The sequence below is a fragment of the Pseudophryne corroboree genome, chromosome 3, assembly GCF_028390025.1.
Source record: "Pseudophryne corroboree isolate aPseCor3 chromosome 3, aPseCor3.hap2, whole genome shotgun sequence".
NCBI classification, from domain to species: Eukaryota; Metazoa; Chordata; class Amphibia; order Anura; family Myobatrachidae; genus Pseudophryne; species Pseudophryne corroboree.
The window spans coordinates 141,380,160-141,405,642 of NC_086446.1; the positions used below are offsets into that span (position 1 = coordinate 141,380,160).

General features: G+C 46.6%; 6 non-coding genes and 1 pseudogene across 6 annotated transcripts; all 7 read right to left on the reverse strand.

Annotated features, from left to right (window-relative positions):
* Nucleotides 1–8,786: 8,786 nt before the first annotated feature.
* Nucleotides 8,787–8,950, reverse strand: LOC134898728 (U1 spliceosomal RNA). The gene has a single exon (XR_010172419.1). It is a non-coding gene; the product is annotated as a U1 spliceosomal RNA (small nuclear RNA).
* A 671-nt stretch (nt 8,951–9,621) lies between these two features.
* Nucleotides 9,622–9,784, reverse strand: LOC134899642 (U1 spliceosomal RNA). The gene has a single exon (XR_010173293.1). It is a non-coding gene; the product is annotated as a U1 spliceosomal RNA (small nuclear RNA).
* A 152-nt stretch (nt 9,785–9,936) lies between these two features.
* On the reverse strand, nt 9,937–10,100 carry LOC134898730 (U1 spliceosomal RNA). The gene has a single exon (XR_010172421.1). It is a non-coding gene; the product is annotated as a U1 spliceosomal RNA (small nuclear RNA).
* A 671-nt stretch (nt 10,101–10,771) lies between these two features.
* On the reverse strand, nt 10,772–10,934 carry LOC134899454 (U1 spliceosomal RNA). Its single transcript, XR_010173132.1, has one exon. It is a non-coding gene; the product is annotated as a U1 spliceosomal RNA (small nuclear RNA).
* A 152-nt stretch (nt 10,935–11,086) lies between these two features.
* LOC134898778 (U1 spliceosomal RNA) lies at nt 11,087–11,250 on the reverse strand. Its single transcript, XR_010172468.1, has one exon. It is a non-coding gene; the product is annotated as a U1 spliceosomal RNA (small nuclear RNA).
* Nucleotides 11,251–11,943: 693 nt separating this feature from the next.
* LOC134899557 (U1 spliceosomal RNA) lies at nt 11,944–12,085 on the reverse strand (annotated as a pseudogene).
* A 152-nt stretch (nt 12,086–12,237) lies between these two features.
* LOC134898787 (U1 spliceosomal RNA) lies at nt 12,238–12,401 on the reverse strand. The gene has a single exon (XR_010172477.1). It is a non-coding gene; the product is annotated as a U1 spliceosomal RNA (small nuclear RNA).
* Between the last annotated feature and the right edge of the window lie 13,082 nt (nt 12,402–25,483).

Sequence of the window (25,483 nt, forward strand, 5' to 3'; positions counted from 1 at the left end):
GGCCTCCAAATTGCCTCTTTTTCCTGCCAGTATAAGTACGGACTGTGTGACGTGCCTACTTGGATGCGGTCACTCATATAATCCTCCACCATTCTATCAATGTTGAGAGAATCATATGCAGTGACAGTAGACGACATGTCCGTAATCGTTGTCAGGTCCTTCAGTCCGGACCAGATGTCAGCATCAGCAGTCGCTCCAGACTGCCCTGCATCACCGCCAGCGGGTGGGCTCGGAATTCTGAGCCTTTTCCTCGCACCCCCAGTTGCGGGAGAATGTGAAGGAGGAGATGTTGACAGGTCGCGTTCCGCTTGACTTGACAATTTTGTCACCAGCAGGTCTATCAACCCCAGCAGACTTGTGTCTGCCGGAAAGAGAGATCCAAGGTAGGCTTTAAATCTAGGATCGAGCACGGTGGCCAAAATGTAGTGCTCTGATTTCAACAGATTGACCACCCGTGAATCCTTGTTAAGCGAATTAAGGGCTCCATCCACAAGTCCCACATGCCTAGCGGAATCGCTCCGTGTTAGCTCCTCCTTCAATGTCTCCAGCTTCTTCTGCAAAAGCCTGATGAGGGGAATGACCTGACTCAGGCTGGCAGTGTCTGAACTGACTTCACGTGTGGCAAGTTCAAAGGGCATCAGAACCTTGCACAACGTTGAAATCATTCTCCACTGCGCCTGAGACAGGTGCATTCCACCTACTATATCGTGCTCAATTGTATAGGCTTGAATGGCCTTTTGCTGCTCCTCCAACCTCTGAAGCATATAGAGGGTTGAATTCCACCTCGTTACCACTTCTTGCTTCAGATGATGGCAGGGCAGGTTCAGTAGTTTGTGGTGGTGCTCCAGTCTTCTGTACGTAGTGCCTGTACGCCGAAAGTGTCCCGCAATTCTTCTGGCCACCGACAGCATCTCTTGCACGCCCCTGTCGTTTTTTAAAAAATTCTGCACCACCAAATTCAAGGTATGTGCAAAACATGGGACGTGCTGGAATTTGCCCATATTTAATGCACACACAATATTGCTGGCGTTGTCCGATGCCACAAATCCACAGGAGAGTCCAATTGGGGTAAGCCATTCCGCGATGATCTTCCTCAGTTGCCGTAAGAGGTTTTCAGCTGTGTGCGTATTCTGGAAAGCGGTGATACAAAGCGTAGCCTGCCTAGGAAAGAGTTGGCGTTTGCGAGATGCTGCTACTGGTGCCGCCGCTGCTGTTCTTGCGGCGGGAGTCCATACATCTACCCAGTGGGCTGTCACAGTCATATAGTCCTGACCCTGCCCTGCTCCACTTGTCCACATGTCCGTGGTTAAGTGGACATTGGGTACAACTGCATTTTTTAGGACACTGGTGAGTCTTTTTCTGACGTCCGTGTACATTCTCGGTATCGCCTGCCTAGAGAAGTGGAACCTAGATGGTATTTGGTAACGGGGGCACACTGCCTCAATAAATTGTCTAGTTCCCTGTGAACTAACGGCGGATACCGGACGCACGTCTAACACCAACATAGTTGTCAAGGCCTCAGTTATCCGCTTTGCAGCAGGATGACTGCTGTGATATTTCATCTTCCTCGCAAAGGACTGTTGAACAGTCAATTGCTTACTGGAAGTAGTACAAGTGGGCTTACGACTTCCCCTCTGGGATGACCATCGACTCCCAGCAGCAACAACAGCAGCGCCAGCAGCAGTAGGCGTTACACGCAAGGATGCATCGGAGGAATCCCAGGCAGGAGAGGAATCGTCAGAATTGCCAGTGACATGGCCTGCAGGACTATTGGCATTCCTGGGGAAGGAGGAAATTGACACTGAGGGAGTTGGTGGGGTGGTTTGCATGAGCTTGGTTACAAGAGGAAGGGATTTACTGGTCAGTGGACTGCTTCCGCTGTCACCCAAAGTTTTTGAACTTGTCACTGACTTATTATGAATGCGCTGCAGGTGACGTATAAGGGAGGATGTTCCGAGGTGGTTAACGTCCTTACCCCTACTTATTACAGCTTGACAAAGGGAACACACGGCTTGACACCTGTTGTCCGCATTTCTGGTGAAATACCTCCACACCGAAGAGCTGATTTTTTTGGTATTTTCACCTGGCATGTCAACGGCCATATTCCTCCCACGGACAACAGGTGTCTCCCCGGGTGCCTGACTTAAACAAACCACCTCACCATCAGAATCCTCCTGGTCAATTTCCTCCCCAGCGCCAGCAACACCCATATCCTCCTCATCCTGGTGTACTTCAACACTGACATCTTCAATCTGACTATCAGGAACTGGACTGCGGGTGCTCCTTCCAGCACTTGCAGGGGGCGTGCAAATGGTGGAAGGCGCATGCTCTTCACGTCCAGTGTTGGGAAGGTCAGGCATCGCAACCGACACAATTGGACTCTCCTTGTGGATTTGGGATTTCGAAGAATGCACAGTTCTTTGCTGTGCTGCTTTTGCCAGCTTGAGTCTTTTCATTTTTCTAGCGAGAGGCTGAGTGCTTCCATCCTCATGTGAAGCTGAACCACTAGCCATGAACATAGGCCAGGGCCTCAGCCGTTCCTTGCCACTCCGTGTCGTAAATGGCATATTGGCAAGTTTACGCTTCTCCTCCGACAATTTTATTTTAGGTTTTGGAGTCCTTTTTTTTCTGATATTTGGTGTTTTGGATTTGACATGCTCTGTACTATGACATTGGGCATCGGCCTTGGCAGACGACGTTGCTGGCATTTCATCGTCTCGGCCATGACTAGTGGCAGCAGCTTCAGCACGAGGTGGAAGTGGATCTTGATCTTTCCCTAATTTTGGAACCTCAACATTTTTGTTCTCCATATTTTAATAGGCACAACTAAAAGGCACCTCAGGTAAACAATGGAGATGGATACTAGTATACAATTATGGACTGCCTGCCGAGTGCAGACACAGAGGTAGCCACAGCCGTGAACTACCGTACTGTACTGTGTCTGCTGCTAATATAGACTGGTTGATAAAGAGATGTCTATGTAACTATGTATGTATAAAGAAGAAAGAAAAAAAAACCACGGTTAGGTGGTATACAATTATGGACGGACTGCCTGCCGAGTGCAGACACAGAGGTAGCCACAGCCGTGAACTACCGCACTGTACTGTGTCTGCTGCTAATATAGACTGGTTGATAAAGAGATAGTATACTCGTATCTAGTATGTATGTATAAAGAAAGAAAAAAAAACCACGGTTAGGTGGTATATACAATTATGGACGGGCTGCCGAGTGCCGACACAGAGGTAGCCACAGCCGTGAACTACCGCACTGTACTGTGTCTGCTGCTAATATATAGACTGGTTGATAAAGAGATAGTATACTCGTAACTAGTATGTATGTATAAAGAAAGAAAAAAAAACCACGGTTAGGTGGTATATACAATTATGGACGGGCTGCCGAGTGACGACACAGAGGTAGCCACAGCCGTGAACTACCGCACTGTACTGTGTCTGCTGCTAATATATAGACTGGTTGATAAAGAGATAGTATACTCGTAACTAGTATGTATGTATAAAGAAAGAAAAAAAAACCACGGTTAGGTTGTATATACAATTATGGACGGGCTGCCGAGTGACGACACAGAGGTAGCCACAGCCGTGAACTACCGCACTGTACTGTGTCTGCTGCTAATATATAGACTGGTTGATAAAGAGATAGTATACTCGTAACTAGTATGTATGTATAAAGAAAGAAAAAAAAACCACGGTTAGGTGGTATATACAATTATGGACGGGCTGCCGAGTGCCGACACAGAGGTAGCCACAGCCGTGAACTACCGCACTGTACTGTGTCTGCTGCTAATATAGACTGGTTGATAAAGAGATAGTATACTCGTAACTAGTATGTATGTATAAAGAAAGAAAAAAAAACCACGGTTAGGTGGTATATACAATTATGGACGGGCTGCCGAGTGCCGACACAGAGGTAGCCACAGCCGTGAACTACCGCACTGTACTGTGTCTGCTGCTAATATATAGACTGGTTGATAAAGAGATAGTATACTCGTAACTAGTATGTATGTATAAAGAAAGAAAAAAAAAAACACGGTTAGGTGGTATATACAATTATGGACGGGCTGCCGAGTGCCGACACAGAGGTAGCCACAGCCGTGAACTACCGCACTGTACTGTGTCTGCTGCTAATATAGACTGGTTGATAAAGAGATAGTATACTCGTAACTAGTATGTATGTATAAAGAAAGAAAAAAAAACCACGGTTAGGTGGTATATACAATTATGGACGGGCTGCCGAGTGCCGACACAGAGGTAGCCACAGCCGTGAACTACCGCACTGTACTGTGTCTGCTGCTAATATAGACTGGTTGATAAAGAGATAGTATACTCGTAACTAGTATGACTATAAAGAAAGAAAAAAAAACCACGGTTAGGTGGTATATACAATTATGGACGGGCTGCCGAGTGCCGACACAGAGGTAGCCACAGCCGTGAACTACCGCACTGTACTGTGTCTGCTGCTAATATAGACTGGTTGATAAAGAGATAGTATACTACTAATATTATATATACTGGTGGTCAGGTCACTGGTCACTAGTCACACTGGCAGTGGCACTCCTGCAGCAAAAGTGTGCACTGTTTAATTTTAATATAATATTATGTACTCCTGGCTCCTGCTATAACCTATAACTGGCACTGCAGTGCTCCCCAGTCTCCCCCACAATTATAAGCTGTGTGAGCTGAGCACAGTCAGATATATATATACATTGATGCAGCACACTGGGCTGAGCAGTGCACACAGATATGGTATGTGACTGAGTCACTGTGTGTATCGTTTTTTTCAGGCAGAGAACGGATATATTAAATAAAACAAACAACTGCACTGTCTGGTGGTCACTGTGGTCGTCAGTCACTAAACTCTGCACTCTCTTCTACAGTATCACAGCCTCAGGTCAATCTCTCTCTCTCTCAACCCTAATCTAAATGGAGAGGACGCCAGCCACGTCCTCTCCCTATCAATCTCAATGCACGTGTGAAAATGGCGGCGACGCGCGGCTCCTTATATAGAATCCGAGTCTCGCGAGAATCCGACAGCGTCATGATGACGTTCGGGCGCGCTCGGGTTAACCGAGCAAGGCGGGAGGATCCGAGTCTGCTCGGACCCGTGAAAAAAACATGAAGTTCGTGCGGGTTCGGATTCAGAGAAACCGAACCCGCTCATCTCTAATTAACACCTCAACCCTGGCACACCAAATGCACCAGATATCTGCAAAAATGCTCACGTACGGCTGAGCGACACTGGAGGAAATCACGCTCTAAGGCAGACTTCCTCCATTTCAAACTTATGCTCTCATCCTTCAGTGCTGCCCTTTCTCTTGCTAAACAGTCATACTTCAAGAACCTCATCTCCTCCCAGTCTTCCAACCCCCGGCGCCTCTTTGCCACTCTCAACTCACTCCTCTGCCCACCTCCACCTCATCTCCCTTCCTCACTCTCTGCTCTTGACTTTGCCACTTACTTCACATCCAAAATTGACTCCATACGTCAGGACATCACATCACACCAGACTATCAGTAACCAGCCTTCTCGCAACCCTTACGAACCCTCCCCATCCCTCGCACCAACTCTGTCATCTTTCTCCCATGCATCTGGAGAGGAAGTCATGGCCCTCATTCGTTCCTGTCCCCTCACCACCTCCCCACTTGACCCAATCCCCTCCTGCCTCCTTTGCCACCTCTCTTCTTCTGCTTTTTCCCATCTTTCCCACCTTCTCAATCTCTCCCTCTCATCAGGCACTGTCCCCTCTGCCTTCAAGCACGCTCTCATCTCTCCTATTCTTAAAAAACCTACCCTTGATCCAAACACTCTCTCCAACTACCGACCCATCTCTCTCCTCCCTTTTGCCTCCAAACTCCTTGAGCGTATTGTCTACAACCGCCTTACTTCCTTTCTTTCCTCACACTCACTGCTTGACCCATTCCAGTCTTGCTTCCGTCCTCTCCACTCCACTGAAACTGCCCTTACAAAAGTATGCAATGACCTCCATGCTGCTAAATCTAAGGGACACTACTCTCTACTTATTCTACTTGATCTCTCTGCTGCTTTTGACACTGTGGACCATCCTCTCCTACTGCAAATCCTTCACTCCATTGGTCTGCGTAACACAGCCCTCTCTTGGTTGTCGTCCTACCTTTCTGACCGTTCATTCTCTGTCTCCTCTCATGACTCCACCTCCCCCTCACTTCCACTAACTGTAGGGGTACCCCAAGGTTCTGTCCTTGGTCCTCTTCTCTTCTCTCTCTATACGTCCTCACTAAGTAAGCTCATTAGTTCTTTTGGTTTCCAATATCATCTCTATGCTGATGACACTCAAATTTATCTTTCCTCTCCAGACCTCTCCCCTACTCTCCTCACTCGTATCTCCAACTGTCTCTCTGCTATCTCTTCCTGGATGTCCCAGCTCTTTCTTAAACTTAACATGTCTAAGACCGAGCTGATCATCTTCCCTCCCTCCCGCATAACCTCACCTCCTACAATCTCATTATCTATTGATGGCACTACTATCTCCTCTACCCCCCAAGTGCGCTGTCTTGGAGTAATCCTTGACTCCTCCCTCTCCTTCAAACCACACATTCAGCACCTCTCACAAACCTGCCGTTTTCATCTAAAAAATATTTCCAGGATCAGACCCTTTCTGACCCAGGATGCTACTAAGACTCTTATCCACTCACTGGTCATCTCCAGACTGGACTGCTGTAATCTCTTCCTGACTGGCATTCCTGACAAATACCTCTCTCCACTCCAATCTATCCTCAATGCTGCTTCCCGGCTCATTTTCCTCACCAAACGCACTACGTCCACCTCTCCTCTCTTACTAGTCCTTCACTGGCTCCCCTTCCCTTTCAGAATCCATTTCAAGCTTCTCACACTTGCTTACAAAGCCCTCACCCACTCCTCTCCCATCTACATCTCTGATCTTATCTCGCTTTACACTCCCACCCGTCCTCTTCGCTCTGCTAATGCACACCGACTCCTGCCTACGGATTACTTCCTCCCACTCCTACCTCCAAGATTTTTCACGTGCTGCACCACTTCTCTGGAATTCCCTACCTCTCCCCCTCAGACTCTCCACCTCTCTACAAAACTTCAAACGGGCTCTCAAAACCCACTTCTTCACCAAACCCAGACAAATCTCATCCTAAACCTCTGTTCCACGCTCTCTATGTACCCCATCTGTCTCACCCCTGTCTGTCTACCCCTCCCTTTTAGAATGTAAGCTCTCACGAGCAGGGCCCTCTTCCCTCATGTGCTTACTCTTTTCTTACTTTAATAATCTTCAGCTGCACCAAATCCAGCAGTCTTCTGCCACCTGATACTTATTCCAGTGTCATCTGCTGATGTAGCTATGTTTATTTACCCTGTACTTGTCCTATATTGTCGTCAACTGTAAGTTGCTGTTTTCCTGTTTGATTATTTGTTCATGTACTCTGTAATTGGGCACTGCGGAACCCTTGTGGCGCCATATAAATAAAGGATAATAATAATAATAAATAATATAATATATAGCAGTACGGTACAGTAGGCCACTGCTCTACCTACCTCTGTGTCGTCAAGTATACTATCCATCCATACCTGTGGTGCATTTTAGAAAAAAAACATGTCTCGGCAGAGCAATCTATAAATCCATAATTTTTCAGACAGCAACAGTGGGTATTGTAATAGTCACCCAATCCATCACTTTTATAGGGTTACATGCACCCACATGCTACAGCCTGTCTCAATAATTTTACTGTCACGCTGTGTGTGTTTGTGTTTTTATTTGGGTATTTTTTGTTGTTGTAGAACTACAGGTACCAGCAAGCCCGTTATTTCCCCGCCTGCTGGTACTTGAGGTTCTCCAAGTACCAGCAAGCGGGGGAGGCTTGCTGGGCCTTGTAGTTCCACAACAACAAAAAACAATATTATTTTTTTACACACATGGCTATCAGCCCGGCACCCACCACCCAGGGGTGCTGGGGACAGCCTCGGGCTTTACCTCTGGCCCTTGGGTGCCTCGAGGGGAGGAACCTCTTGATTTAAGGGGTCCCCACTCCTCCAGGGAACCCCGGCCAGGGGTGACTAGTTGGAGGGGTAATGCCAGGGCCGCAGGGACCTACATAAAAGTGTCCCCCGGCTGTGGCATTATCTCTCTGGCTAGTGGAGCCCGGTGCTGGTTTTAAAAATATGGGGGACCCCTACATCTTTTGTCCCACGTATTTTTGGAACCTGGACCGTTCTAAGAGCCCGGTGCTGGTTGTCTAAATACGGGGAACCCCTGTCCAATTTTCCCCCCAGTATTTAAATAACCAGGACCGGCTCAAAGAGCCCGAGGCTGGTTATACTAAGGAGGGGGGACCTCACGCATTTTTTTTAACCCATTCAGACCCTTCTCCTTTAAGTTAATGGAAGCCCTGGACAACAAAATTGCATTCATGTCCTCCTCCTTAAATGCTAGTGTAAACTCATTGCACAAAAGATTAGACAAGGCTGAAGCTTTGGGACAGTCAGGGTCTCAACCCATGCCTGATCCTATGTTGCAGGGACTGTCAGGGTCTCATAAGCGCCCACTATCCCAGATTGTTGACACAGATACCGACATGGATTCTGACTCCAGTGTCGATTACGATGATGCAAAGTTACAGCCAAAATTGGCAAAATCCATTCGATATATGATTATGGCAATAAAAGATGTTTTGCACATCAGAGAGGAACCCCCTGTCCCTGACAAGAGGGTACATATGTACAAGGGAAAAAAGCCTGAGGTAACCTTTGAGGGGATCACACGAGCTGAACCAGAGGAAAGCACAAACACAGTCCCCCACTACCACAAATAATGCAGTCGAGTTTCCCACATTTGGGGAAATCACAGGGGTCAGCATACCCAGAATGCAATGAATGAACCTCACCCTGGGAGAACAATCTTCATGACCATGGTATCTCCTATGCAAAATAAGTATGATTTGGGATAGGGCTGGGGAGGGCCGCTGCTCAGGCACATCTCTGTCAAGTAAAGGAGATTCAACTGAGGCAGCACAAGGGAACTCTCATCTGGGGACAACAACTGCAGGGAGAACACATATTTTCAGATGAACATGGGAGGGCAGAAGGCTGCCTAATACTGAAGCACCCCCAAACAACAAACCAAATGCAACAACTAGTGCAAGCATTCCTGGGGGAAGGCCTGCAGCAGATGGATTTGCATATGGTGATGTCATCCAAGCAGTGGGTCAAAGTTGGCTTCAACCCTCGTCTGCATATGAAAAGAGAAAAGGGGCGTGCAGGGCATGGCGGCCTTTTGCGGCGCTTGGATGACCCCTAGTTCGCATTAAACACCTCCACCCTCCTTCGGTGTGGGGCTCATGTTGGCTATGCCCCAGCCCCTTAAGCATTCAAGCTGATTTCTTGCAGCAGCTGGGCACTGTAACAGCTCCAGAGCTGCTCTGTAAGGCAAGTAAAAGGGTGTGGGCCCTGCAGCACTACCTGTAGTTCGCATTGTGCGTTGGAATGCACAAAGTAAGCAGACGGGAGAAGTCAGGATAGTGCGCAAGGGCATAGAAGGGAGCGGCTCAAGAAAAGAGAAGTGGAAACAGACAGCAAACTAGGCTGGAGAGAGACCTGAGACAAAGAGATCTGAATTATACGAGAGCCGACCAGGGGAAACACAAATTATGCAGTCAAGTGTCCCACATTTGGGGAAATCGCAGGAGCAACACACCCAGAGAGCAATGGGTGAGCCTTGCCCTGGGAGAAGCACCTTCATGATCATAGTATTTAACCTGGCAGGTAAGTAGGAGTTGGGCTAGAACTGGGGAGGGTCGCTGCTCGGGCACCCCCCTGTCAAGTGAAGGAGATCCAACTGAGACAGCACAAGAGAACTCTCAAAAGAAGAACAAGGCTAGAGGAATATCTGAGACAAAGAAATCTGACTTTTACCAGAGCTGACCAGAGGAAAGCACAAACACAGTCCCCCACTACCACAAATAATGCAGTCGAGTTTCCCACATTTGGGGAAATCACAGGGGTCAGCATACCCAGAATGCAATGAATGAACCTCACCCTGGGAGAACAATCTTCATGACCATGGTATCTCCTATGCAAAATAAGTATGATTTGGGATAGGGCTGGGGAGGGCCGCTGCTCAGGCACATCTCTGTCAAGTAAAGGAGATTCAACTGAGGCAGCACAAGGGAACTCTCATCTGGGGACAACAACTGCAGGGAGAACACATATTTTCAGATGAACATGGGAGGGCAGAAGGCTGCCTAATACTGAAGCACCCCCAAACAACAAACCAAATGCAACAACTAGTACAAGCATTCCTGGGGGAAGGTCTGCAGAAGACGCATTTGCATACAGTGATGTCATCCAAGCAGTGGGCCAAAGTTAGCTGGAACCCTCATCTGCATATGAAAAGAGAAAAGGGGTATGCAGGGCATGGCGGCCTTTTGCGGCGCTTGGATGACCCTTAGTTCGCATTAAACACCCCCACCCTCCTTCGGTGTGGGGCTCATGTTGGCTATGCCCCAGCCCCTTAAGCATTCAAGCTGATTTCTTGCAGCAGCTGGGCACTGTAACAGCTCCAGAGCTGCTTTGTAAGGCAAGTAAAAGGGTGTGGGCCCTGCAGCACTACCTGTAGTTTGCATTGTGCATTGGAAGGCACAAAGTAAGCAGACGGGAAAAGTCAGGATAATGCGCAAGGGCATAGAAGGGAGCGGCTCAAGAAAAGAGAAGTGGAAACAGACAGCAAACTAGGCTGGAGAGAGACCTGAGACAAAGAGATCTGAATTATACAAGAGTCGACCAAGGGAAACAAAAATTATGCAGTCATGTTTCCCACATTTGGGGAAATCGCAGGAGCAGCACACCCAGAGTGCAATGGGTGAGCCTTGCCCTGGGAGAAGCACCTTCATGATCATAGTATCTCACCTGGCATGTAAGTAGGAGTTGGGCTAGAGCTGGGGAGGGTCGCTGCTCGGGCACCCCCATGTCAAGTGAAGGAGATCCAACTGAGGCAGCGCAAGGGAACTCTCGAAAGAAGAACAAGGCTAGAGGAAGATCTGAGACAAAGAAATCTGACTTTTACCAGAGCTGACCAGAGGAAAGCACAAACACAGTCCCCCACTACCACAAATAATGCAGTCGAGTTTCCCACATTTGGGGAAATCACAGGGGTCAGCATACCCAGAATGCAATGAATGAACCTCACCCTGGGAGAACAATCTTCATGACCATGGTATCTCCTATGCAAATTAAGTATGATTTGGGATAGGGCTGGGGAGGGCCGCTGCTCAGGAACATCTCTGTCAAGTAAAGGAGATTCAACTGAGGCAGCACAAGGGAACTCTCATCTGGGGACAACAACTGCAGGGAGAACACATATTTTCAGATGAACATGGGAGGGCAGAAGGCTGCCTAATACTGAAGCACCCCCAAACAACAAACCAAATGCAACAACTAGTACAAGCATTCCTGGGGGAAGGCCTGCAGCAGATGGATTTGCATATGGTGATGTCATCCAAGCAGTGGGTCAAAGTTGGCTTCAACCCTCGTCTGCATATGAAAAGAGAAAAGGGGTGTGCAGGGCATGGCGGCCTTTTGCGGCGCTTGGATGACCCCTAGTTCGCATTAAACACCTCCACCCTCCTTCGGTGTGGGGCTCATGAGTGCTATGCCCCAGCCCCTTAAGCATTCAAGCTGATTTCTTGCAGCAGCTTGGGCACTGTAACAGCTCCAGAGCTCCTCTGTAAGGCAAGTAAAAGGGTGTGGGCCCTGCAGCACTACCTGTAGTTCGCATTGTGCGTTGGAATGCACAAAGTAAGCAGACGGGAAAAGTCAGGATAGTGCGCAAGGGCATAGAAGGGAGCGGCTCAAGAAAAGAGAAGTGGAAACAGAGAGCAAACTAGGCTGGAGAGAGACCTGAGACAAAGAGATCTGAATTATCTCAGAGCCGACCAGGGGAAACACAAATTATGCAGTCAAGTGTCCCACATTTGGGGAAATCGCAGGAGCAACACACCCAGAGTGCAATGGGTAAGCCTTGCCCTGGGAGAAGCACCTTCATGATCATAGTATCTCACTTGGCAGGTAAGTAGGAGTTGGGCTAGAGCTGGGGAGGGTCGCTGCTCGGGCACCCCCCTGTCAAGTGAAGGAGATCCAACTGAGACAGCACAAGAGAACTCTCAAAAGAAGAACAAGGCTAGAGGAAGATCTGAGGCAAAGAAATCTGACTTTTACCAGAGCTGACCAGAGAAAAGCACAAACACAGTCCCCCACTACCACAAATAATGCAGTCGAGTTTCCCACATTTGGGGAAATCACAGGGGTCAGCATACCCAGAATGCAATGAATGAACCTCACCCTGGGAGAACAATCTTCATGACCATGGTATCTCCTATGCAAAATAAGTATGATTTGGGATAGGGCTGGGGAGGGCCGCTGCTCAGGCACATCTCTGTCAAGTAAAGGAGATTCAACTGAGGCAGCACAAGGGAACTCTCATCTGGGGACAACAACTGCAGGGAGAACACATATTTTCAGATGAACATGGGAGGGCAGAAGGCTGCCTAATACTGAAGCACCCCCAAACAACAAACCAAATGCAACAACTAGTACAAGCATTCCTGGGGGAAGGCCTGCAGCAGATGGATTTGCATATGGTGATGTCATCCAAGCAGTGGGCCAAAGTTGGCTGGAACCCTCATCTGCACATGAAAAGAGAAAAGGGGTATGCAGGGCATGGCGGCCTTTTGCATTGTGCGTTGGAATGCACAAAGTAAGCAGACGAGAGAAGTCAGGATAGTGCGCAAGGGCATAGAAGGGAGCGGCTCAAGAAAAAAGAAGTGGAAACAGACAGCAAACTAGGCTGGAGAGAGACCTGAGACAAAGAGATCTGAATTATACGAGAGCCGACCAAGTTCAATCCCACCCAGGAACGTAATTGACCTTGTTATCAGATTTTGGTGATCTTTAAGTAGACAAGTCAAAATTTCAAACCCCCTCTTATGGTGTAGGGTACCTGGCCTTCTCTGATGTAATCAGAGTTAGATTTGATTCAGTGATTTTATAAAAACAGCTAGGAAGCACAATTTAGCAGTGGGTTGCAGAGAAAAAGAAATATGCTGGCAAAAAAATCCAATTGAGTGATTAAACAGCTCTTCATTTTCTGGCTTTATTTTTATGCTAACAAATTTGTTCTCCTGAAAAGTGTCCACAAAGCCAAGTCTCTGATTAACACCTTTGTAAGGATGGTTTTTCACCTATTACTAAATTAAACTTGCTTCATTGGAAAGGCAGCAAGATGCATCCTCATTTCAATGTCTACTGAAATAATACGGGTTGACACCAGGAAACATTAACGCCACTGCATCCTTGCTGCTTTCTCATGTGGAAGTCTGTTTAATGTGAAAACAAGGTGATATCTAATTAGCACACAGGTAAGGAATTAAGAAAATCTTTATTTAAGGGTGAAGATGTTGCTAACAAAATCGTTGCCCCAATGCATCATTGAAATTCAAGCTGAAAAGATGATTTTAATATATCACTTGTACATTTTGTATTGCTCTTCTGGTGACAATGTAGTTTGTTTTTGTCAATTACCATTTTAATAATAGGGTAAAGAAAATTAAGTGGATTTTTGAAAGAAAACAATACTGTCAATATACTATTAAAACAAATTAAAATGGTAAAAGTTATTGTACTTTAAGTAAAAATAAAAGAACCAAAATATCAATCCCAGTTTTGGATTACTTTAATTAACAAAAAAAAAATGCATATAGCAAAGGATAGTTTCAATCTGCCTACCTCTGGGTTATGGGCCCAGCATGCTTCCATTGCAGTACTCTGCTGCACATGTAAGTGCAAGAGAACCTGAAGCACTCACTCATCATGGAAAAGTACCAATGTGTTTCTTCGTTGGTTGGTGGAAGAAACATCTTACAAAAACTCTCCAGATTATTGACTTTTTAAAGTTTTTCTAGGAAACGTTCTAGATAAATGCTTATTAGCCTTTGTCAGTATGTACTTTTTGCAAAGTGTCTCTGTGGCGCAATCGGTTAGTGTGTTCGGCTATTAACCAAAAGGTTGGTGGTTCAATCCCACCCAGGGACGTAATTGACCTTTTGATCAGATTTTGGTGATCTTTAAGTAGACAAGTCAAAATTTCAAACCCCCTGTTATGGTGTAGGGTACCTGGCCTTCTCTGATGTAATCAGAGTTAGATTTGATTCAGTGATTTTATAAAAACAGCTAGGAAGCACAATTTAGCAGTGGGTTGCAGAGAAAAAGAAATATGCTGGCAAAAAAATCCAATTGAGTGATTAATAGAGATGAGCGGGTTCGGTTCCTCGGAATCCGAACCCGCCCGAACTTCAGCTTTTTTTACACGGATCCGAGCGACTCGGATCTTCCCGCCTTGCTCGGTTAACCCGAGCGCGCCCGAACGTCATCATGACGCTGTCGGATTCTCGCGAGGCTCGGATTCTATCGCGAGACTCGGATTCTATATAAGGAGCCGCGCGTCGCCGCCATTTTCACACGTGCATTTAGATTGATAGGGAGAGGACGTGGCTGGCGTCCTCTCCATTTAGATTAGAAGAGAGAGAGTGAGATTGAGACAGAGACACTTGATTTACTGGAGCTTAGGAGTACTAGAGAGTGCAGAGTTTACTAGTGACTGACCACTGACCAGTGACCACCAGTGCAGTTTTATTTAATATAATCCGTTCTCTGCCTGAAAAAAAACGATACACAGTGACTCAGTCACATACCATATCTGTGCTCAGCCCAGTGTGCTGCATCATCTATGTATAATATCTGACTGTGCTCACACAGCTTAATTGTGGGGGAGACTGGGGAGCAGTTATAGGTTATAGCAGGAGCCAGGAGTACATACATATTATTAAAATTAAACAGTGCACACTTTTGCTGCAGGCAGGAGTGCCACTGCCAGTGTGACTGACCAGTGACCTGACCACACTGACCACCAGTATAGTATACTATATTGTGATTGCCTGAAAAAGTTAAACACTCGTCGTGTGACTTGTGTGGTGTTTTTTTATTCTATAAAAAACTCATTCTGCTGACAGACAGTGTCCAGCAGGTCCGTCATTATATAATATATACCTGTCCGGCTGCAGTAGTGATATATATATATTTTTTATATCATTATTTATCATCCAGTCGCAGCAGACACAGTACGGTAGTTCACGGCTGTAGCTACCTCTGTGTCGGCACTCGGCAGTCCATCCATAATTGTATACCACCTACCCGTGGTTTTTTTTTTCTTCTTTATACATACTACATCTCATTATCATCCAGTCTATATTAGCAGCAGACACAGTACAGTACGGTAGTCCACGGCTGTAGCTACCTCTGTGTCGGCACTCGGCAGTCCATCCATAATTGTATACCACCTACCCGTGGTTTTTTTTTCTTTCTTCTTTATACATACTACATCTCATTATCAACCAGTCTATATTAGCAGCAGACACAGTACAGTACGGTAGTCCACGGCTGTAGCTACCTCTGTGTCGGCACTCGGCAGTCCGTCCATAATTGTATACCACCTACCCGTGGTTTTTTTTTCTTTCTTCTTTATACATACTACATCTCATTATCATCCAGTCTATATTAGCAGCAGACACAGTACAGTACGGTAGTCCACGGCTGTAGCTACCTCTGTGTCGGCACTCGGCAGTCCGTCCATAATTGTATACCACCTACCCGTGGTTTTTTTTTCTTTCTTCTTTATACATACTACATCTCATTATCAACCAGTCTATATTAGCAGCAGACACAGTACAGTACGGTAGTCCACGGCTGTAGCTACCTCTGTGTCGGCACTCGGCAGTCCATCCATAATTGTATACCACCTACCCGTGGTTTTTTTTTCTTTCTTCTTTATACATACTACATCTCATTATCAACCAGTCTATATTAGCAGCAGACACAGTACAGTACGGTAGTCCACGGCTGTAGCTACCTCTGTGTCGGCACTCGGCAGTCCATCCATAATTGTATACCACCTACCCATGGTTGTTTTTTCTTTCTTCTTTATACATACTACATCTCATTATCATCCAGTCTATATTAGCAGCAGACACAGTACAGTACGGTAGTCCACGGCTGTAGCTACCTCTGTGTCGGCACTCGGCAGTCCATCCATAATTGTATACCACCTACCCGTGGTTTTTTTTTCCTTCTTTATACATACTACATCTCATTATCATCCAGTCTATATTAGCAGCAGACACAGTACAGTACGGTATTCCACGGCTGTAGCTACCTCTGTGTCGGCACTCGGCAGTCCATCCATAATTGTATACCACCTACCCGTGGTTTTTTTTTCTTTCTTCTTTATACATACTACATCTCATTATCAACCAGTCTATATTAGCAGCAGACACAGTACAGTACGGTAGTCCACGGCTGTAGCTACCTCTGTGTCGGCACTCGGCAGTCCGTCCATAATTGTATACCACCTACCCGTGGTTTTTTTTTCTTTCTTCTTTATACATACTACATCTCATTATCATCCAGTCTATATTAGCAGCAGACACAGTACAGTACGGTAGTCCACGGCTGTAGCTACCTCTGTGTCGGCACTCGGCAGTCCGTCCATAATTGTATACCACCTACCCGTGGTTTTTTTTTCTTTCTTCTTTATACATACTACATCTCATTATCAACCAGTCTATATTAGCAGCAGACACAGTACAGTACGGTAGTCCACGGCTGTAGCTACCTCTGTGTCGGCACTCGGCAGTCCATCCATAATTGTATACCACCTACCCGTGGTTTTTTTTTCTTTCTTCTTTATACATACTACATCTCATTATCAACCAGTCTATATTAGCAGCAGACACAGTACAGTACGGTAGTCCACGGCTGTAGCTACCTCTGTGTCGGCACTCGGCAGTCCATCCATAATTGTATACCACCTACCCGTGGTTTTTTTTTCTTTCTTCTTTATACATACTACATCTCATTATCAACCAGTCTATATTAGCAGCAGACACAGTACAGTACGGTAGTCCACGGCTGTAGCTACCTCTGTGTCGGCACTCGGCAGTCCATCCATAATTGTATACTAGTATCCATCCATCTCCATTGTTTACCTGAGGTGCCTTTTAGTTGTGCCTATTAAAATATGGAGAACAAAAATGTTGAGGTTCCAAAATTAGGGAAAGATCAAGATCCACTTCCACCTCGTGCTGAAGCTGCTGCCACTAGTCATGGCCGAGACGATGAAATGCCAGCAACGTCGTCTGCCAAGGCCGATGCCCAATGTCATAGTACAGAGCATGTCAAATCCAAAACACCAAATATCAGTAAAAAAAGGACTCCAAAACCTAAAATAAAATTGTCGGAGGAGAAGCGTAAACTTGCCAATATGCCATTTACCACACGGAGTGGCAAGGAACGGCTGAGGCCCTGGCCTATGTTCATGGCTAGTGGTTCAGCTTCACATGAGGATGGAAGCACTCAGCCTCTCGCTAGAAAACTGAAAAGACTCAAGCTGGCAAAAGCACCGCAAAGAACTGTGCGTTCTTCGAAATCCCAAATCCACAAGGAGAGTCCAATTGTGTCGGTTGCGATGCCTGACCTTCCCAACACTGGACGTGAAGATCATGCGCCTTCCACCATTTGCACGCCCCCTGCAAGTGCTGGAAGGAGCACCCGCAGTCCAGTTCCTGATAGTCAGATTGAAGATGTCAGTGTTGAAGTACACCAGGATGAGGAGGATATGGGTGTTGCTGGCGCTGGGGAGGAAATTGACAAGGAGGATTCTGATGGTGAGGTGGTTTGTTTAAGTCAGGCACCCGGGGAGACACCTGTTGTCCGTGGGAGGAATATGGCCGTTGACATGCCTGGTGAAAATACCCAAAAAATCAGCTCTTCGGTGTGGAAGTATTTCACCAGAAATGCGGACAACATTTGTCAAGCCGTGTGTTCCCTTTGTCAAGCTGTAATAAGTAGGGGTAAGGACGTTAACCACCTCGGAACATCCTCCCTTATACGTCACCTGCAGCGCATTCATAATAAGTCAGTGACAAGTTCAAAAACTTTGGCCGACAGCGGAAGCAGTCCACTGACCAGTAAATCCCTTCCTCTTGTAACCAAGCTCACGCAAACCACCCCACCAACTCCCTCAGTGTCAATTTCCTCCTTCCCCAGGAATGCCAATAGTCCTGCAGGCCATGTCACTGGCAATTCTGAGGAGTCCTCTCCTGCCTGGGATTCCTCCGATGCATCCTTGCGTGTAACGCCTACTGCTGCTGGCGCTGCTGTTGTTGCTGCTGGGAGTCGATGGTCATCCCAGAGGGGAAGTCGTAAGCCCACTTGTACTACTTCCAGTAAGCAATTGACTGTCCAACAGTTCTTTGCGAGGAAGATGAAATATCACAGCAGTCATCCTGCTGCAAAGCGGATAACTGAGGCCTTGACAACTATGTTGGTGTTAGACGTGCGTCCGGTATCCGCCGTTAGTTCACAGGGAACTAGACAATTTATTGAGGCAGTGTGCCCCCGTTACCAAATACCATCTAGGTTCCACTTCTCTAGGCAGGCGATACCGAGAATGTACACGGACGTCAGAAAAAGACTCACCAGTGTCCTAAAAAATGCAGTTGTACCCAATGTCCACTTAACCACGGACATGTGGACAAGTGGAGCAGGGCAGGGTCAGGATTATATGACTGTGACAGCCCACTGGGTAGATGTATGGACTCCCGCCGCAAGAACAGCAGCGGCGGCACCAGTAGCAGCATCTCGCAAACGCCAACTCTTTCCTAGGCAGGCTACGCTTTGTATCACCGCTTTCCAGAATACGCACACAGCTGAAAACCTCTTACGGCAACTGAGGAAGATCATCGCGGAATGGCTTACCCCAATTGGACTCTCCTGTGGATTTGTGGCATCGGACAACGCCAGCAATATTGTGTGTGCATTAAATATGGGCAAATTCCAGCACGTCCCATGTTTTGCACATACCTTGAATTTGGTGGTGCAGAATTTTTTAAAAAACGACAGGGGCGTGCAAGAGATGCTGTCGGTGGCCAGAAGAATTGCGGGACACTTTCGGCGTACAGGCACCACGTACAGAAGACTGGAGCACCACCAAAAACTACTGAACCTGCCCTGCCATCATCTGAAGCAAGAAGTGGTAACGAGGTGGAATTCAACCCTCTATATGCTTCAGAGGTTGGAGGAGCAGCAAAAGGCCATTCAAGCCTATACAATTGAGCACGATATAGGAGGTGGAATGCACCTGTCTCAAGTGCAGTGGAGAATGATTTCAACGTTGTGCAAGGTTCTGATGCCCTTTGAACTTGCCACACGTGAAGTCAGTTCAGACACTGCCAGCCTGAGTCAGGTCATTCCCCTCATCAGGCTTTTGCAGAAGAAGCTGGAGACATTGAAGGAGGAGCTAACACGGAGCGATTCCGCTAGGCATGTGGGACTTGTGGATGGAGCCCTTAATTCGCTTAACAAGGATTCACGGGTGGTCAATCTGTTGAAATCAGAGCACTACATTTTGGCCACCGTGCTCGATCCTAGATTTAAAACCTACCTTGGATCTCTCTTTCCGGCAGACACAAGTCTGCTGGGGTTGAAAGACCTGCTGGTGAGAAAATTGTCAAGTCAAGCGGAACGCGACCTGTCAACATCTCCTCCTTCACATTCTCCCGCAACTGGGGGTGCGAGGAAAAGGCTCAGAATTCCGAGCCCACCCGCTGGCGGTGATGCAGGGCAGTCTGGAGCGACTGCTGATGCTGACATCTGGTCCGGACTGAAGGACCTGACAACGATTACGGACATGTTGTCTACTGTCACTGCATATGATTCTCTCAACATTGAAAGAATGGTGGAGGATTATATGAGTGACCGCATCCAAGTAGGCACGTCACACAGTCCGTACTTATACTGGCAGGAAAAAGAGGCAATTTGGAGGCCCTTGCACAAACTGGCTTTATTCTACCTAAGTTGCCCTCCCACAAGTGTGTACTCCGAAAGAGTGTTTAATGCCGCCGCTCACCTTGTCAGCAATCGGCGTACGAGGTTACATCCAGAAAATGTGGAGAAGATGATGTTCATTAAAATGAATTATAATCAATTCCTCCGGGGAGACATTGACCAGCAGCAATTGCCTCCACAAAGTACACAGGGAGCTGAGATGGTGGATTCCAGTGGGGACGAATTGATAATCTGTGAGGAGGGGGATGTACACGGTGATATATCGGAGGATGATGATGAGGTGGACATCTTGCCTCTGTAGAGCCAGTTTGTGCAAGGAGAGATTAATTGCTTCTTTTTTGGGGGGGGTCCAAACCAACCCGTCATATCAGTCACAGTCGTGTGGCAGACCCTGTCACTGAAATGATGGGTTGGTTAAAGTGTGCATGTCCTGTTTTGTTTATACAACATAAGGGTGGGTGGGAGGGCCCAAGGACAATTCCATCTTGCACCTCTTTTTTCTTTTATTTTTCTTTGCGTCATGTGCTGTTTGGGGAGGGTTTTTTGGAAGGGACATCCTGCGTGACACTGCAGTGCCACTCCTAGATGGGCCCGGTGTTTGTGTCGGCCACTAGGGTCGCTTATCTTACTCACACAGTCAGCTACCTCATTGCGCCTCTTTTTTTCTTTGCGTCATGTGCTGTTTGGGGAGGGTTTTTTGGAAGGGACATCCTGCGTGACACTGCAGTGCCACTCCTAGATGGGCCCGGTGTTTGTGTCGGCCACTAGGGTCGCTTATCTTACTCACACAGTCAGCTACCTCATTGCGCCTCTTTTTTTCTTTGCGTCATGTGCTGTTTGGGGAGGGTTTTTTGGAAGGGACATCCTGCGTGACACTGCAGTGCCACTCCTAGATTGGCCCGGTGTTTGTGTCGGCCACTAGGGTCGCTTATCTTACTCACACAGTCAGCTACCTCATTGCGCCTCTTTTTTTCTTTGCGTCATGTGCTGTTTGGGGAGGGTTTTTTGGAAGGGACATCCTGCGTGACACTGCAGTGCCACTCCTAGATGGGCCCGGTGTTTGTGTCGGCCACTAGGGTCGCTTATCTTACTCACACAGTCAGCTACCTCATTGCGCCTCTTTTTTTCTTTGCGTCATGTGCTGTTTGGGGAGGGTTTTTTGGAAGGAACATCCTGCGTGACACTGCAGTGCCACTCCTAGATGGGCCCGGTGTTTGTGTCGGCCACTAGGGTCGCTTATCTTACTCACACAGTCAGCTACCTCATTGCGCCTCTTTTTTTCTTTGCGTCATGTGCTGTTTGGGGAGGGTTTTTTGGAAGGGACATCCTGCGTGACACTGCAGTGCCACTCCTAGATGGGCCCGGTGTTTGTGTCGGCCACTAGGGTCGCTTATCTTACTCACACAGCTACCTCATTGCGCCTCTTTTTTTCTTTGCGTCATGTGCTGTTTGGGGAGGGTTTTTTGGAAGGGACATCCTGCGTGACACTGCAGTGACACTCCTAGATGGGCCCGGTGTTTGTGTCGGCCACTAGGGTCGCTTATCTTACTCACACAGCTACCTCATTGCGCCTCTTTTTTTCTTTGCGTCATGTGCTGTTTGGGGAGGGTTTTTTGGAAGGGACATCCTGCGTGACACTGCAGTGCCACTCCTAGATGGGCCCGGTGTTTGTGTCGGCCACTAGGGTCGCTTATCTTACTCACACAGCGACCTCGGTGCAAATTTTAGGACTAAAAATAATATTGTGAGGTGTGAGGTATTCAGAATAGACTGAAAATGAGTGGAAATTATGGTTTTTGAGGTTAATAATACTTTGGGATCAAAATGACCCCCAAATTCTATGATTTAAGCTGTTTTGTAGGGTTTTTTGAAAAAAACACCCGAATCCAAAACACACCCGAATCCGACAAAAAAAATTCGGTGAGGTTTTGCCAAAACGCGGTCGAACCCAAAACACGGCCGCGGAACCGAACCCAAAACCAAAACACAAAACCCGAAAAATTTCCGGCGCTCATCTCTAGTGATTAAACAGCTCTTCATTTTCTGGCTTTACTTTTATGCTAACAAAGTTGTTCTCTGAAAAGTGTCCACAAAGCCAAGTCTCTGATTAACACCTTTGTAGGGATGGTTTTTCACCTATTACTAAATTAAACTTGCTTCATTGGAAAGGCAGCAAGAAACACTAGACTAATTGGTGGTGCGCCCTAAAGCAAATTACAATGTTAGGATTAGGGGGTTCGGAAAGACCTCTAGTGTATACTGTCACGATCCGGGTATCTGGACGCCATAACTTACCTTTCAGATGCCTCCTAAGGCTGGCTCAGCGCTCCAGGACCGGATCCCATCTGTTATTCTGATGTCCCCATTCCTGCCTCCTCTCCTGTCACTCTGAGACGCTGTCACAGCGGCGCCATGTTACATCTTGAATGGCATCTCCCGCGGCCTCCGCCGCCGTCCCTGAGTTTCTGCATGCAGGATGTCAGAGTGGCGCTTATGTCAGCCGCGGCCTCCGCTGTTGCCCGCGTGGTTCAAATGTGCACTCATCAGTCTGGCGTCTCCTGTTTACTGTGGCCGGCGCCGCCATTGCTGTTAAAGTTCCCACATGGATTATCAAACCAATCTTCCCTCCAAGTGTCTGCATGGGCGCAGCCATGTTGGATTCTGTCACCTGTTCATTTCCACCAATCCGATGTTTCCATTGTAATCTGCATAATTGCCTAGCCAATCCCTTCCTTGCTGCAGGTATAAGTATTCTGTGCCTGAGCAAGGAAGGCGTCAGTGATTTGGTTGTCAAACCTAGTTCCAGTTTGTCTCTCTCCCGTGGTTGTTTTCCAGGTTCCAGTTACCATCTCCAAACCTCCACTAAAGAGACCCGCTCTAGTCTACCACCTGCGGTGCAGCCTGACTCTCCAGTCCTCTGGGACTCATCTGTTTCCAGTTACAGATTTACCTGCTTCCAGCCTAGCTTCCAGCAGAGATCAGCTCTTCTTAAAGTGCCGGTATCATTTCCGCAGATTACCACTCACCACCGGCACTATTATTTCACCGCTCTCAAACTCCATATATCAATCATATTTCATCGCTCTCAAGCTTCATTTATTATTTGGCTGGTTCCATCCAGCAATCCACTCCGTGCTTACATCAGTCTGGTTTCAGCCAGTACCCACAGCAGCCATTTTATCCACAGCAGCCCAGCTTTTCCTGGAACACCAGCTAGTATGATCCTGGGCTATCTCCATTGCTACAGTCGGGCCTAGTAAGGACTTTCCAACTAGAAGATAATAAGAACTGTCTCATACTACCAGAGCCCTGTGGTCCTTGCCCTCCTGTAGTACCCAGGAACTGTATTATTTCTCTGCTGATTTTATGTTTCTCTTTTATTACTGCTGTGATGCATGGAGTTTGTCAAAATAAACATCATTGACTTTTATCCTGGTTGTCGTGGGCACGCCTTCGGGCAATTCTTCTACATTTAACTTACATGTCCAGGGGTCTGATACAACCTCCCAGGTTCCACTACACCTCAGCCCCTACAACTGAGGCTGCCTCCAGTCAGCTCAGGCCCTCAGTTGTGACATATACACTGTATATACATTTTAAGATAGGAAGGTACAAATTACATATTCACATTGCATCTATGGGCTGGATTCAAATGTCCCTTTCCTCCCTCAATCGTGCCCGTCAGCAGCTATTCTATTCTATATAAGGAGCCACGCGTCGCCGCCATTTTCACTTGTGCATTGGAGATGATAGGGAGAGGACGTGCAGCGTTTTCTCAGTTTCTGTGTTCAGTGTGCTGCAAATATCTGTGCTCAGTGTGCTTGCAAATATCTGTGCTCAGTGTGCTTGCAAATATCTGTGCTCAGTGTGCTGAAAATATCTACGTTCTCTGCCTGAAAAATGCTCCATATCTGTGCTGCATTGTATTATATAGTATGAGGACAGGGCAGAATTTTGCTGACCACCAGTATATAATAATTAGCAGTACGGTACAGTAGGCCACTGCTCTACCTACCTCTGTGTCGTCAAGTATACTATCCATCCATACCTGTGGTGTATTTTAGTAGTTGTGCGCAGTATATATAGTAGGAGGACAGGGCAGAATTTTGCTGACCACCAGTATATAATATATAGCAATACGGTACAGTAGGCCACTGCTCTACCTACCTCTGTGTCGTCAAGTATACTATCCATCCATACCTGTGGTGTATTTTAGTAGTTGTGCGCACTATATATAGTAGGAGGACAGTGCAAAATTTTGCTGACCACCAGACTTCTACTTAAGTCCAATGGTGTAGGATGTGCAAAGCTGTTTGGCTGTGCATTTATTGATCTAAGCATGCATTTTTATCAAAGCGTGATAAAATTGACACATAACGCAGCGTTCAATCAGCGTTAATTTATCTTCAGCTGATATCGATTGTGAATTGACGTTTCTTCTCTTCTTGTCACCTACAGGTAATTACAATTGACTACAACCACCAATCTATTCTGCTGCACTATATCTATATATGCAAAGCTAATTCTGCTGGGTAATTACAATTGACTACAACCACCAATCTATTCTGCTGCACTATATCTATATATGCAAAGCTAATTCTGCTGGGTAATGCAAATTGAAACATTATTGCATAGTATGTGATTTTGAAGTACTTTTTTAAAGTTTTGAATGATATAGACCCAGTTTAATCTTTGTGGAATGCCTGGTTGTTGTTTTTAAGGTAATTTATTGCCTGGCATTTGAGGGGGTGGGGTGTGGTTACAGATTTCAATTATTGGTTTCACTTGTAATAGTCTTCTACTAAAGTCCAATGGTGTAGGCTGTGCAAAGCCATTTGGCTGTGCATTTATTGATCTAAGCGTGCATTTTTATAAAAGCGTGATAAAATTGACACATAACAGCAGTGTTCAATTAGCGTTCAATCGAAGTGAAAAAGAAGGAAAACAGAAGCACACCAATCTAACAAAACAAAGAAAACTGAAGAACTAATAACAAATGTGAGTCACTTACTCCTCAGATCACTCACCTCCTGATTGTTGCATCTGATTACATAGCACAGAACTACCTTACTTGGACATTTCATAAACCATCCATTTCACCTACAAATGCCTGTATCTGTATTATTGTAATTTTGTTTTTTAAGCACAGCTGCACCAATGCAATTTTACCTGCAAACACTTAAAACATCTAACATAATTACCATTGCTTCTTAAACCTCACACAATCCTTTCATTTCTTACACTCCAAATACATTTCTGCACCCACTTTATCTACGCTTTTGACTCATTTCATACTAAATCTACACCCCTTGAGCCTACACTGCTTTTCTCACCTGCATTTCTACAATTCTTCTGCTCGGATTCCCTTACAGTCTCCTCTCCTACTTCCACTTTCCCTCAACCTATTTACCTACTTAACACTATGTCAATGCTTTCTTATACTCCCCACATCACTCAGTGTCTACCTAATAATGTATCTTTATCCTTCCCCCCTAGTCTCCTCCACCTCCTCCTCT